Below are 13,751 nucleotides of genomic sequence, written 5' to 3' on the forward strand. Positions count from 1 at the left end.
AAACACTATCTCAACCCAAGGGGCATGTGCTGCTGCTTTTGTTTACCTCTGGGACAAGTCCAGAAGCTCCATGCTGCCTGGAGGACTGGGGCAGATACAGGCTGACAGGACCTCCTGGCCACAAGAAGGGTGACCGCCATGGAGGAGGTGGGGAAGACCAGCAGTTGCTCCAGCCCTGAGTTGGTTACCAGTGCCTCCCAGCTCCAAAATTTTATCTCACTTGATCCTCCCCATTCCCCAGGGAAGTTAGGGAGCCCCAGGCATGACCACAAGGCAGAGACGGAAAGAATGCTTATGGGAATGGGAATGTATTTTTTTTACCATTTTTCTTTTTTTTCTTTTCTTTTATTTTATTTTTAAACTTTACATAATTGTATTTTTAAGAACACCCAGGTAGGAAAGGAGCAGCTGGCTTCCCAGGTTCTCAATTCCAGGCTGTGAGGCAGGTTTCACAAATTATGAAGTGAGTTTTTGCAGCAGCTCTAAGGACCCACCTTCTTTCTCCTTGACTCATTCTCATTGGCTGGCTGGCTGCCACTCACCATGGAGTCAGCTCTCCTATTGGGCTGAGTTCACCCTCGTCACCTCTGAAGTACCTGTGACAAGAAAACTGTGATATTAATTCACTTGCTGTTTTTTTCCATTGCCTTCTCTTTTCAGGCAGGCATTGCTAATCAGGCTTTTTGTTTTTTCTTGCCTTAAGAATTCTTGCAGAACAGAAAGCAAAAGCTCCTTGAAGCTAATAGATCTTCCTGTCCGGGTAAAAGCCCTGGCTCATTGAGGAGATGATGCAGATATACAGAAGGAGAAGGGGTTGGGAGTAGGAAGACAGAGGGCTTTGAAGGAAAAGGAAAGGAAACAAGAGAGACAGGAAACCAGAAAGATAGAAAAAGATAAGCAAATAAAAACAAACTCTGATTATGATAACACATTCCAGGGTCCTGGGTAAGGGCCAGATCTCAAGAGCACATGAGGCCTTAGGTATGAGTTGCTCAGACGTGTCCAACTCTTTTTGACTTCATGGACTGTAGCCTGCCAAGCAAGAATACTGGAATAGGTAGTCATGCTCTTCAGGGATCTTCCCAACCCAGGGATCTAACAGGGGTCGCCTGCACACTGTGGGCAGATTCTTTACCAGATGAGCCACCAGACAAGCCCCATTGAATTTCCAATATCACCAAAGATTTCTGAGCTGCAAGTGTGACTCAAAAACAACAAAGTCACCAAACTAGAAGAGACCTGAGGCATCAGAGAACACTCATTATAGACTATGAGCTGATGAGTAGATGGGACACCTCTACACTCACACCCAATTGTGCACTATCTTTCAGGGGCTTGAGCCCCCAAAGTGACAGATTAATCTGCCCACTGAACAGGATTGGGGGTTCAGAATCAGGTTTACTTTGATTAAAGATTAAAAAAAAAAAAAAAAAAAGCAGAGGAATATACTATCCTTAGCTCAGTTAGGTTGTAAAGTAGGAGTCACATCCTGACATGCATAGAAACATGAATGACCCCATTGTCCTGGCAAAGATACCAGTTACATCACCTTAATACCCCAGTCTTATTAGCTCTAAGCTCCCATCAGCTAAGGGAGAAATTATAGTCCCATGCTCTGTTGGTTGGGATGCTCTAGCCACAAGTAATAGTATTCTCTTGCTGCAAATAAAGGAAAACTCAGATTCAAACATGTAAAGAAAAAAAAAAAAACATGTAAAGAAATATACTGTTATCACTAATGAGAATTAGAAGTAGTGGGTTCCAGCTGTAGTATAAGGTGTACTCAAGGTGTAAAGGACTCAGGTTGTCTTCATCTCTCTGTTTTGCTGTCATCAAGATGTTGGTTTTATCCTCCAGCAGGCTCCCTAGGTGGTAATAAGAGGCCTTCATCAGACACAATAACATCCCAAGGAAGCAAAGCACACTCTTCCCATGGCTGCTTCTTAGGAGCATGGAAACTTTCCAAAGATCCCCTGTAGAATTCCTTTCATGTCTCATCAGGCAGAATTGGGTACATTCCTACACTTAAACTGATATTTGGCAAGGGGAATGGGATTGCCATCGTTGGCTTGAAGGGAAGCTCAAGAGTCCACCACAAAGAATACTAATCAAGTACTTCGCACCTTCCAAAGGCAGGCTTGCCCACTGTGAAGTCAGACAGATATAGTTTATCTGGGATCATTCTTAATTTATGTTAAATGCTTTCTTGGGGACCCTAGCATCCCCTTTTAAAGCCTGGAAGGCACTCAGATTTGCTTATCCATTTCTGAACCCCACATGCGAGTGCTGCTCAAGTTTCCTTTCCCTAGAGATTCTTCAGAAGAAACAGCTCCTTAGAGGAACATAATGTCTCAGGAGAAGGGTGACTCATACTCTATATGCCAGAGAAATCTAACTTCAGATCTGGCTCGGTCAAAACCTCCAGCTTGGGCTCTAGACCTTCTGTTACCTTTTACCTCCAGGGGAGCATAGAGGTGGCTGGTGGCTGTTGGGCCGCCAGTAATACATGCTGCATGAGCCATGGCAGCCACATTGAGAAGAGACTAGTTGTGCTGTTTTTCTCAGAGGAAGGCTGTGTATTTGGCATCATAGTTTCCCCTTCCAGTTACTTAGAATTTTGATATTAACCCTACTTTATGTAAGAGGAAAATGAGGCACAGACTAGTTGTGCTTAATGTCACTCAGCTAATTAAGTGGCAGTGCTAGGAACATTCTTGTTTGAGGCTTTCTATGGACATATGTTTTCCTTTCTCTTGGGTAAATGCCTAGAAATTGAATTGCTGGTTTGGAGTATGTGCATGTCTTACTATGAGAAATCGCTGAGCTGTTTTCCAAAATCACATATGAGTGCTCCAGTTGCTCCACATCCTCATCAACATTCGGTGTTGTCGAGTTTTAATTTTAACTATTCAGTAGGTGTGTATTTGTTTTAATTTGCATTTCCTGCTGACGACAGAGGAGCCTGGTGGGCTGCCGTCTATGGGGTCACACAGAGTCGGACACAACTGAAGCGACTTAGCAGCAGCAGCAGCAGCAGCAGTGATGTTAAGCACTTTTTAATGTGCTTACCAGCCATCTGTACATCTTCTTTTGTGAAGTGTTGGCTATGTTTTTTAAATTGGGTGACTTTTTTTCTATTATTCAGTTGTAAGAAAGTTTTATATTTTGCTAATAACATTTTTTTGTTTTGCATATACTTTCTTCCAGTCTATGTTTTGCCTATTCATTTTCTTAAGGGTGCAGAAATTTTAAAATTTGATGCAATCTAATAGTTTTTTTTTTCTTTTATGTTTATTGTTTTCTGTAAGCTATTTTAAAAAATTTTTTTGCCTTCTCCAAGGTTGTGAAGATATTTTCTCATGTTCTTTTCCAGAAGATTTATAGAGTAGTTTTTACATTTAGGTCTATGACCTACCTCAAATGAATGCTTGTGTATGGTGTGAATTAAGGATCAAGTTCATTTTTCAAATGGAAATCCAGTTCTTCCAGAACTATTTGTTAAAAGACTATCATTTTCCCATTAAAGTGAGTTGGCAACATTGTAAAAAAATTTAGCATTGTAAAAAAAAAAAAAAAAACTTAGCCATTTTAATGTAAGTCTTTTTCTCTACTCTTTTCAACTTTTGTCTATATGACTGTTCTTATCCCAATGTCCTACTCTCTTGAATACTGTAGCTTTGTAATAAATTTTTAATTCAGGTAGCTTGAGTTCCCTATCTTCATTCTTTTTCAGAATTGTTTTAATTATTCTAGATCCTTTGCTTTCTCACATATTTTAGAATTTCTTTTTTCAATTTCTACCTTAAAAAAAAAAAAACACCAACAACTCTGCTAGGACTTTGGGATATATTGAGGTAGGTTAAGTGTAAAATGAAAAGCCTGCAGTGTTTTCCTTCCTATGTGGAGAAAAACCCAGTTCTTCCTTATGACATCTTTCCTTCCTTTACCTCTCACACAGAGTAGGTCCCTTCCAGCCCTGATCTTTTATAACTCTTCAGTCTACAAGAGGGTATTGAAGCAGGAGCAATAACAGCCTTCAGTTTGTTAGGCTGAGTGCAGAGATTGAATCCTTAGCCCAAGTTTTTGATCCAACCAGTCGGTCAGATTTCTAGGGGCAGAGTGGTCATCAAAGGCCTAGTGGCCCGTGAAGTAGACGTTTGAGGAAGATGGAGACCAAGTTTGTCCTCCTTCCTCCTGGATGAGCTGTGTAGAAATAACAACTTTCTCAAGATTTTGAGTTCATACCCCCAAGGATTCTGTACTCAGTCCCAACATGTGTAAGGTTTTCCCATAAAAGAAATTCTCTGTGACACCAGGTGGGTGTCCTACAATTCAACTCTGACACTATCTACCTGGAGATAGGGTCAGATTCTATGGGTTAATGGCTCGGTTCTACAAAACTGCCCTGCCCGCCTCCTTCCCTCCACTTCACCCAGGTTCAAGGTTGTTCAGGTTATCACCTGGGCTTCTGATCAACTGGCTCACACTGGAGAAAATAGAACATTAGATGAATTATTGTAGCTAGATTGGAGGTTCCAATGACCCCCACCTTGGGTTTGATTAATTTCTTAGAGTGGCTCATTGAACTCAGAGAAACTTTTTACTCACTCGATTATCAGTTTATTCTAGAAGGGTATAACAGAAACAGCCAGATGGAAGAGATGCTTTGGGCAAAGACTGTGCCCTCTGAGTTAGCCACTCTCCCCTCTTCTCCAGGTGTTCACCAACCCAGAAGTTCTCCAAGCCCCATCCTTACTGAGGTGTTATGGGAATTTCATTACAAAGGCATGCTTGATTAAATCTTTGGCCACTGGAGACTCAACTCAATCGTCAGCCCTTCTCCACTCCCTAGAGATCAGGGAGTACAACTGAAAATGCCAACTCTGTAATCACTTGGTTGGTTACTCTGGCAACAAGCCCCATACTAAGGCTATCTAGGGGCTTTCCAAAAGTCTAATAAAGACTTTTTTGCTCTCTTCACAAAAACTTCAAATAGTTTTAGGAACTCTGTGCCAGGAACCTGGAGGAAGACCAAATATATATTTCTTATCACAAATCACAACTCACTTCCACCTTAGAATATTTCTCTGCTGGTGTATCAATCCTCTTCAACTTCTCCTCTGTCACAAAAGAGAAGGATCCCTCCACGTTTTAAGAGCTAACTTCTCTCCCAAACTTCTGATCCCGTCTCAGTCTGACTTTTCTGTTCCTTCTCCAGGATTTCAAACCTTCCTTCTGAAGTGACCTCTGCCCTGTCTTCAAGCATTCCTGCATTTTTAAAAATCCTGAATCAAGTTCAAATTACCCTTAGTGTCCATTTCACTCCTGCCTTCCCCTTCCAGGATTCTCTCTAGTTTTATGTAACTGCTGCCTTACTTTCTCACATATCTGTTCATTTCTTAAATCCTTGTAGTAGAAGGCCCACCCTTTATCAAATGTTATGAATCATGTGCAACTGACCAAACCTCATGCCTCATCAGCCCTCAGTTTCTCCTCTCTGGGACACTGTGTCCAGGAGGCTTTCTTTGTCTCCTTCATAGACCTCTCTCTTTTCCTGTGACTCCCCTCTCCCTGATCTGCTGCTTCTCCTTCCTTTATAACCATTCCCACCATTGTTTCTTGGTCATAGAGAGATTACAAGCCACCAGACAAACAGCCCCAACTTACCATCTGCAAATCTGAAAATTCATCACATGTCTGATTAAAAAGGAATATTTGTCTCTTTCCTGACCTGCAGCAGATCCTCCATCTAGAAGGGAATCCCATCCCTTCACACCACCTCAGGGACCTTTCTCAAAAAATTAGCCTCTTTTGTTCTTGAATCTTAAATGTTGCTGCTATTCTTTCCCACCTTCAAGAAAACATTGTTGGACTGCCCTGGTAGTAGAGTGGTTAAGAATCTTCCCGCCAGTCCAGGGAGCACCAGTTCAGTCCGTGATCCAAGAGGATCCCACATGCCGCACACCAACTAGGCCCGCGCGCCCCAGCTACTTGAGCCTGTGCTCTAGAGCCCCCAAAACGCAACTACTGAAGCCCACACTTGTGTTCCACAACAACGAGAGGCCCACACCCCGAAACTAAAGAGTAGCCCCTGCTCTCCCAGAAGTAGAGAAAGCCTCTGCACACAGCAACAAAGACCCAATGCAGCCAAAAATCAATGATTCTTTTTAAAAAAGAAAACATTGTCACCATTTCTTTCTGTTTTTCAAAATTGTCTTGTTTTTACTTCCTTTTATACTTACTTCACTATCAAACTTCTGAGTTATGTGTTCCCACTGTCTCCCCTTAGACCCTTTCTGATCACTCCTCAGTCCTCTGAAACATGGCTTTTGCTTCCAATGTGTCAGTAAAAATAACCTCACCAAAGTTTACCAGCGACCTCTTTGTGGCCACAGCTTTTGGTTCCTTATGGTTCTCTTGACTTCTTGACAGTACTGACATTGCTCACCGCTTCCTCCTCATTTTTGCCTTCCCCTGCCCTCCCCATGACCACGCCCTCTCTGAAGGCTGCTTCCCTTCTGTACCCAACAAACATCTCTCCTCCCACGCGGTGGCAGTGGCCCCCCTCAGGTTCCGTCCTGGGCCTCATCCTTTCCTCACTTCCCCTGAGTGATCTTGTCTACTCCTCCACTGCACATATATTTATTGAGCACCCACTCTAAGTCAGATCAGTACTGATTTAAGCCCTGGGGGTAAAACAAGTCCCTGTTCTTGCAGATTTGACATTTGCCAGGGGTGTCAATTCCATCCTGATACTGGTGACACAAAACCCTGCTCTCTGTCTCTCTTTTGCCCATTTGGTCTGCTTGGCTATTCTATGCCACCTCAGACTCAGTATTTCCAAAACTGAATTTTTCATCCTTAGCCTACCTCCAGTTTCTCCTCTTGTCTCAGCTACACAAGTCAGAAGGTACTTGTCATCTATGTTCATCACCATCTTTGAGTCTTCATTTTCCTTCTTCTCCTAAACCTGATCTGTAACCAAGTCCTGTCAATTATACCTTTGAATCCTCCAAAATACCTCTGAAATCCATGCCTGACACCATGACTCACTCTTCCTTGATTCCTAACAGTCTAGTCTTGATCACTTTCATGCCCCATCCCACCTTCAATACATTGTCTACATCATGGCCACTGCTTCTGCTAAGTTACTTCAGTCGTGTCCCACTCTGTGTGACCTCATAGACGGCAGCCCACCAGGCTCCTCTGTCCCTGGGATTCTCCAGGCAAGAACACTGGAGTGGGTTGCCATTTCCTTCTCCAATGCAGGAAAGTGAAAAGTGAAAGTGAAGTCGCTCAGTCATGTCTGACTCTTAGCAACCCCATGGACTGCAGCCCACCAGGCTCCTCCATCCATGGGATTTTCCAGGCAAGAGTACTGGAGTGGGGTGCTCTGGTCACATGACCTCTCTGTTTAAAACTCCTCGTTGCCCTTAAGATAACAGCCAACCCCTTTAACGTGGCCCAGAGAGCTCCTGCTTACCTGTCAATCTCATGTCTCCCCATTATCAGCATCCCTCTCAACTCTCTGTCACATAAGCTTTTTCCTTCAGTGACCTGACTTTTTCTTTCAATGACCTGGATGTGCCATGCTTTCTCATGCCTCTCAGCCTCCCTTAGCCTGAAACACTTCCCCATGCCTGACCTCCGCCCCTTCTCCTGGCTAACTCTGACTTACTCTAGTCTTAGTTTAAATGTCTCTTCTATAATACTTGCCTTAAAATCTCTGGTCTGTGGTAGTTCCCCGCCTCTGCCACCCTATCCTATTTACCCTATTATGACTTTCTGATTTTTTTTTGGAATGTTGAAAAAGTTTAATACCTGTTTTATTAAAATAAAAAATTATAATTACTGATGATAATAATTATTAGTGAAATTAAATTATAATAAATATTAATATAATTATATTTCCTTTCTTGTGGGTTTTGGCAAGAAGTACATCAAAGGACAGAATATGTATAAATACCTGCTAGAGATCAGAGCAAAATTCACAGACAAGGAATGGCAGATTTATGATTACAACATTATGTTATTTTGCTGACAGTTGTAACATTGTTGTTCAGTCACTAGATTTTCTGATTTGTTTTGTTATTTTCCATGTCCTTCTTTCCATTAGAATCTAAGCCATGAGATCAAGGCAAGGGTAAGGTCTATGTCACTCATGTTTGTTGTATTCCCAACTTGTAGAAAATACCAGTCAACACATATTTGTCAAATTAATGAATAATTTCTTGCCTTCCTCCTCCTACCATCTAAATGCAGACATGCTTAAGAATCATATTTCTGAGATTTATTCAATTTCCTTCTTTATATTCCATTGATTCCTATGATTTCAATGGTCATGTCAGTGTGAAGTCTCCAATCCACGTACAGGCTGGTATCACTCAGATCCATATCTGCATTTCCAACATTATGCTAAACATTTATGCTTGGAGGGTTTTTCAACATCTCAGATGTGCGCTGAGTTGCTCAGTCATGTCCAGCACTTTGCAACCCCATGGACTAAGGCCCGCCAGGTTGGCCCTGGGATGCTCCAGGCAAGAATACTAGAGTGGGTTGGCATTTCCTTCTCCAGATAAATGATACACAACATTAAAAACATGCAGAGATACATATTCAAGGATGTATAATGCATCATTGTCTATAATACTGAAAAGTTGAAAACAACCCAAATGCCTATCAAAAGAGAATTGGTAAACAAATTACAACTGGAGAGCCTTCAGTTCAATTCAGTCACTCAGTCATGTCTGACTCTTTTCGACCCCATGGACTGCAGCACACCAGGCTTCTCTGTCCATCACCAACTCCTGAAGCCTACTCAAACTCTGCATCAGTGATGCCGTCCAACCATCTCATCCTCTGTTGTTCCCTTCTCCTCCTGCCTTCAATCTTTCCCAGCATCAAGGTCTTTTCCAGTGAGTCAGTTCTTCACATCAGCTGGTCAAAGTATTGGAGTTTCAGCTTCAGCATCAGTCCTTCCAATGAATATTCAGGACTGATTTCCTTTAGGATGGACTGGTTGGATCTCCTTAAAGTCCAAGGGACTCTCAAGAGTCTTCTCCAACACCACAGTTCAAAAGCATCAATTCTTCAGTGCTCAGCTTTCTTTATAGTCCAACTCTCACATCCAAACATGACTACTTGAAAAACCATAGTCTTGACTAGACAGACCTTTGTTGGTAAAGTAATGTCTCTGCTTTTTAGAGCCTTAGAAAGACTAAAAAAGACTCATATATTAATGTGAAAAGATATATCTGATATACTGTTAAGTTAAAAAGGAGGCTTCAGAATAATAAGTATGGTTTAGTTTCATCTTTTTCGGTTATGCAACATGCATTTATTGAACACCTGCTATGTGCCAGTTTCTGTTCCAAGCTGGGGATGCTCAGAGGACAAGACACTTCTTTTTTCACACAGAGCTTTCTAGACAAGCTACGTGCATGCACACACACACACACACACACACACACACACACACATATAGTATTTCAGGGCTTCCCAGGTGGCTCAGTGGTAAGGAATCTGCCTTCAATGTAGGAGACATAGCTTCGATCCCTGGGTCAGGAAGATCCCCTGGAGAAGGTAATGGCAACCTACTCTATCCTTGCCTGGGAAATCCCATGGACAGAGGAGTCTGGCGGGCTATAGGACTTGAGGTCACAAAGAGTTGAACACAGCGTAGCAACTGAGCACCCACATATTGTGTCTGGTAATGATGGGTGCTAGGAAAAAACTTGGAAAACTCAGCAGTGGCCGCAGGACTGGAAAAGGTCAGTTTTCATTCCAATTCCAAAGGAAGGCAATGCCAAAGAATGTTCAAACAACCACACAATTGCACTCATTTCACACACTAGCAAAGTAATGTTCAAAATCCTTCAACCTAGGCTTTAACAGTAGGTGAACCGAGAATTTTCAGATGTGCAAGCTGGATTTATAAAAGGCAGAGGAACCAGATAGCAAATTACCAACATCTGTTGGATCATTGAAAAAGCAAGAGAATTCCAGAAAAACATCTACTTCTACTTCATTGCCTATGGTAAAACCTTTGACTGTGTAGATCACAACAAACTGTGGAAAATTCTTAAAGAGATAGGAGTACCAGACCACCTTACCTGACTCCTGAGAAATCTGTATGCAGGTCAAAAAGCAACAGTTAGAACCGGACATGAAACAACGGACTGGTTCCAAATTGGGAGAGAAATACATCAAGGCTGTATATTGTCATTCTGCTTATTTAACTTATTTGGAGAGTACATCATGGAAAATGCCAGGCTGGATGAAGCATAAACTGGAATCAAGATTTCCAGAAGAAATGTCAATAACCTCAGTTATGCAGATGATACCACCTTTCTGGCAGAAAGTGAAGAGGAATTAAAGAGCTTCTTGATGAAGGTGAAAGAGGAGAGTGAAAAAGCTGGCTTAAAACTCAACATTCAAAAAACAAAGATCATGGCATCTAGTTCCATCTTCATGGCAAATAGATGGGAAAACAACAGAAACTGTGACAGTGACAGACTTTATTTTCTTGGGTTCTAAAATCACTGCAGACGGTGACTACAGCCAGGAAATTAAAAGATGCTTGCTCCTTGGAAGAAAAGCAATGACAAACAGAAGCAGCGTATTAAAAGGCAGAGACATTGCTTTGCCTACAAAGATCTGTCTAGTCAAAGCGGTGGTTTTTCCAGTAGTCATGTACAGATGTGAGAGCTGGACAATAAAAAAGGCTGAGCATCAAAGAACTGATGCCTTGAAACTATGGTGTTGGAGAAGACTCTTGACAGTCCCTTGGACAGCAAGGAGATCCAACCAGTCCATTCTAAAGGAAATCAACCCGGAATGTTCACTGAAAGGACTGATGCTGAAGCTGAAGCTCCAATACTTTGACCACCTGATGTGAAGAGCTGACTCATTGGAAAAGACCCTGATGCTGGGAAAGACTGAAGGCAGGAGGAGAAGGGGACGACAGAGGATGAGATGGTTGGATGGCATCATTGACTCAATTAACATGAGTTTGAGCAAACTCAAGGAAATGGTAAAAGACAGGGAAGCCTGGCGTGTTGCAGTCCACGGGGACACAAAGAGTCGGACACGACTGAGGGACTGAACAACAACAACAATGAAAAAATGTCTGTGTTATTTTAGGAAGAGTGATCAGTGAAGGACCCTCTAGAATGGTAACATTTGAGCAGACACCTGAAAGAATCTTGTGAACATATGGGGAAAGGACATTCCAATCAGGGGGATTAGCCAACATAAAGCCGGGAGTAGTGGCACGTGTAGCTGGCTCTAGAAGCAAGAAGGAGCCCTCTGCAGCTGGAGCAAAGTGAAGCACGGGAGAGTGGGACCTGGGACCACAGAGGCCACCTGCGGCCAGGCCAGACAAGGTTCTGGAATCCATTCTAAGTATGACAGAAAGTCCATCTTTGGAGGTGTGCATGTTACAACATGTTAGTGTTTCACATGTTGAAACACTAAAAACATTTTTAAAGTTTTAAAACTATATACCAAACTGTTATCAGAAAATATTTCCAGGACATGGGATTGCAGGAGACTTTCATTTTCAAAACCATAACCTCATGTTGTGTTTTACAGTGTGTTTTATAATGAGTATATATAAATTTGGTAATCAGAAAAAAAATGATTTTAAAAATTTGTGCAAACTCTTTGCCTCATCAACTCCCTTTAAAGAAACACATCCTTTTAAAAAAATGGTTAAGTTCGTAAAACTGCGTTTATAAGGATGTTCATTATAGTGTTACTTATAAATCCAAAAATTGGAAATAACTTAAATGTCTGACAATAGGAAATTGATTAAATAACTTACGGTAAAACTATACAATGACATCACAGGAGCCCTGACAAATTATGTCATAGAATATCACCCCACATTCAAAGCCTAGCTCAATTTCCAACTCTAAGAAACCTTTTCTAGCACCCCTGCCTAAAATGATCTCTTGAAACTTACTTGTGCATGTTGTCCATAGCACTCCTGTGACCTGTACTACATACTGTTCCATTATGGAACAACTTTGGTTCCCTCTTGGCTTGCCACAAGCTGTGCTAATGGAAGCAGAGCAGGGCAGAACAATCCCAAACAATAGATAATTCATTCCTTTGTAAATCCATCACACCATTTATCTTGCAGTGGATTCACCCTCCTAATTAGCTTTCCTTATGTTGATATCGAAAGCAATGAGCATCTCTAAGCACACACACAAGTAGCAGAGGGAAGAGATCCAGAAGACTGAAGTTCCCCTGGGTAACCCCCAGAATTGATGGCAGGCACTGGGGTCCAGAGAGTTGCCAGGGCCCTTCCCCTGCACAATCACCTTCTCCCTTTTCACAGAGAAATTGGAGCACTCCCCTCTTCTCAGGCTTCTGTGCCTGTGCCCTTGGCTTGCAAGGCTGGGCTCCCAAGCCTGGTTCTGAGCCCCTGTGTGCACACATTTCTCCTTCTGGCACTGTCCTGGGGCAATGAAAAGCTGCTGATGAGTCACAGAGGGCCTTTTTCCTCCAGGCCCATGGCTGACTCAGCTGCTCCCACAGAGGCCAGGATACATTCCTTCCACCCATCCCACGGTTGGAGGTGGGGGCCAATGTCACTGGGAAGAGAGAGGCCATATGAACTTACTTACTTACCCCACAGCCATCCTAAACCGAGCTTCCTTTGCTTACAGGAAGGCTCACTGTGAACATCTCTTCTGCCCCAGCAGCACTGAGAGGCAGGCAGGGTTTCCTACCTTGTGGGACATTTGAGCAGGCTGGAAAGGAATACCCCTCTTCCCTACCAAGTCCTCTGCCAGCTGAAGACTTATGAGTCACAAATGAGTCAACAAATGGAGACTGTGTTTAATACTGATAAGTGACTATGTTTCTGTTTAGGGGCCATCTACTTCTGAAGCCCAGAAGACTACCTGGATGTCTCTTAAACTTTTCCATATTGATCCTGAAGTGGACTTTTTTGCGTCTTAGTTCAGCTCCCTTTGCAGTAGCTCAGCAACTCATGTTAGGAAAAAAACAAAAAAAAGAAAAAGAGAGACAGAGAGAGAGAGGATATTGAGTTTTGGAGATGGGAGGTGGGGTTGCCTCGAAAATTTCCCAGGGGAAGAACTCCTATTGTTAAAAATCCATCCTTTCTTCTTCCCCCCTCTCTCTCACTCCTTTCTTTCCCTCCTCCTAACCCTACCTCTCTTTCCCCATTTCTCAGTTCAGCCCATAAGTCCTCTCCATCTCACTTCCCCACCTTAGACAGGAGCTGGGAGTGATTCTTTCTGTTTCGTTTTTAATATTTATTTCTATTTATATATTTCTTTGGCCGTACCAGGTCTTAGTTGCAGCATGCAAAAATCTTAGTTGGGGCATGTAGGATCTAGTTCCTTGATTAGGGATCAAACTTAGGTCCCCCTGCACTGGAAGCACAGAGTCTTAGCCACTGGACCAACAGGGAACTCCCTGGGATGGTTCTAAAAGGAGATAAGGTGCTACAGTCTCCTGCAGATGCCTCAGCTCTCAGACAGATCCAGGTAGCCAGCACTCTTGTCCCTTGTCACCCAGCTTTGGTACCATCCCATGGTCCCAACAGCTTCTGAATAAAATTCTGGTTTCCTTTAAGAATTTTTGAAGGCCATTTCCATAGCCCTACTGGCTGAGGAACTCAGGATCAGTCCTTTCCATGAGCAAGATGGTGGCTTTCAAAGTGGAATCTGGGACTCCAGAGCTTAAAAAAACAAACAGCAACAAAAATCATTCCA

General features: G+C 42.6%; 1 long non-coding RNA gene across 1 annotated transcript in view; it reads right to left on the reverse strand.

Moving 5' to 3' along the window:
- Positions 1 to 374: 374 nt before the first annotated feature.
- LOC147364172 (uncharacterized) overlaps positions 375 to 13,751 on the reverse strand; it is a 114,385-nt gene continuing 101,008 nt past the window's right edge. The window contains exon 3 of the long non-coding RNA XR_015134143.1: positions 375 to 596. This is a non-coding gene — a long non-coding RNA (uncharacterized LOC147364172). The remainder of the gene's footprint in view (positions 597 to 13,751) is intronic.

The sequence above is a fragment of the Bos grunniens genome, chromosome 10 (genome assembly GCF_055505025.1).
Source record: "Bos grunniens cultivar Pamir isolate PY7600 chromosome 10, Bosgru_T2T1.0, whole genome shotgun sequence".
NCBI classification, from domain to species: Eukaryota; Metazoa; Chordata; class Mammalia; order Artiodactyla; family Bovidae; genus Bos; species Bos grunniens.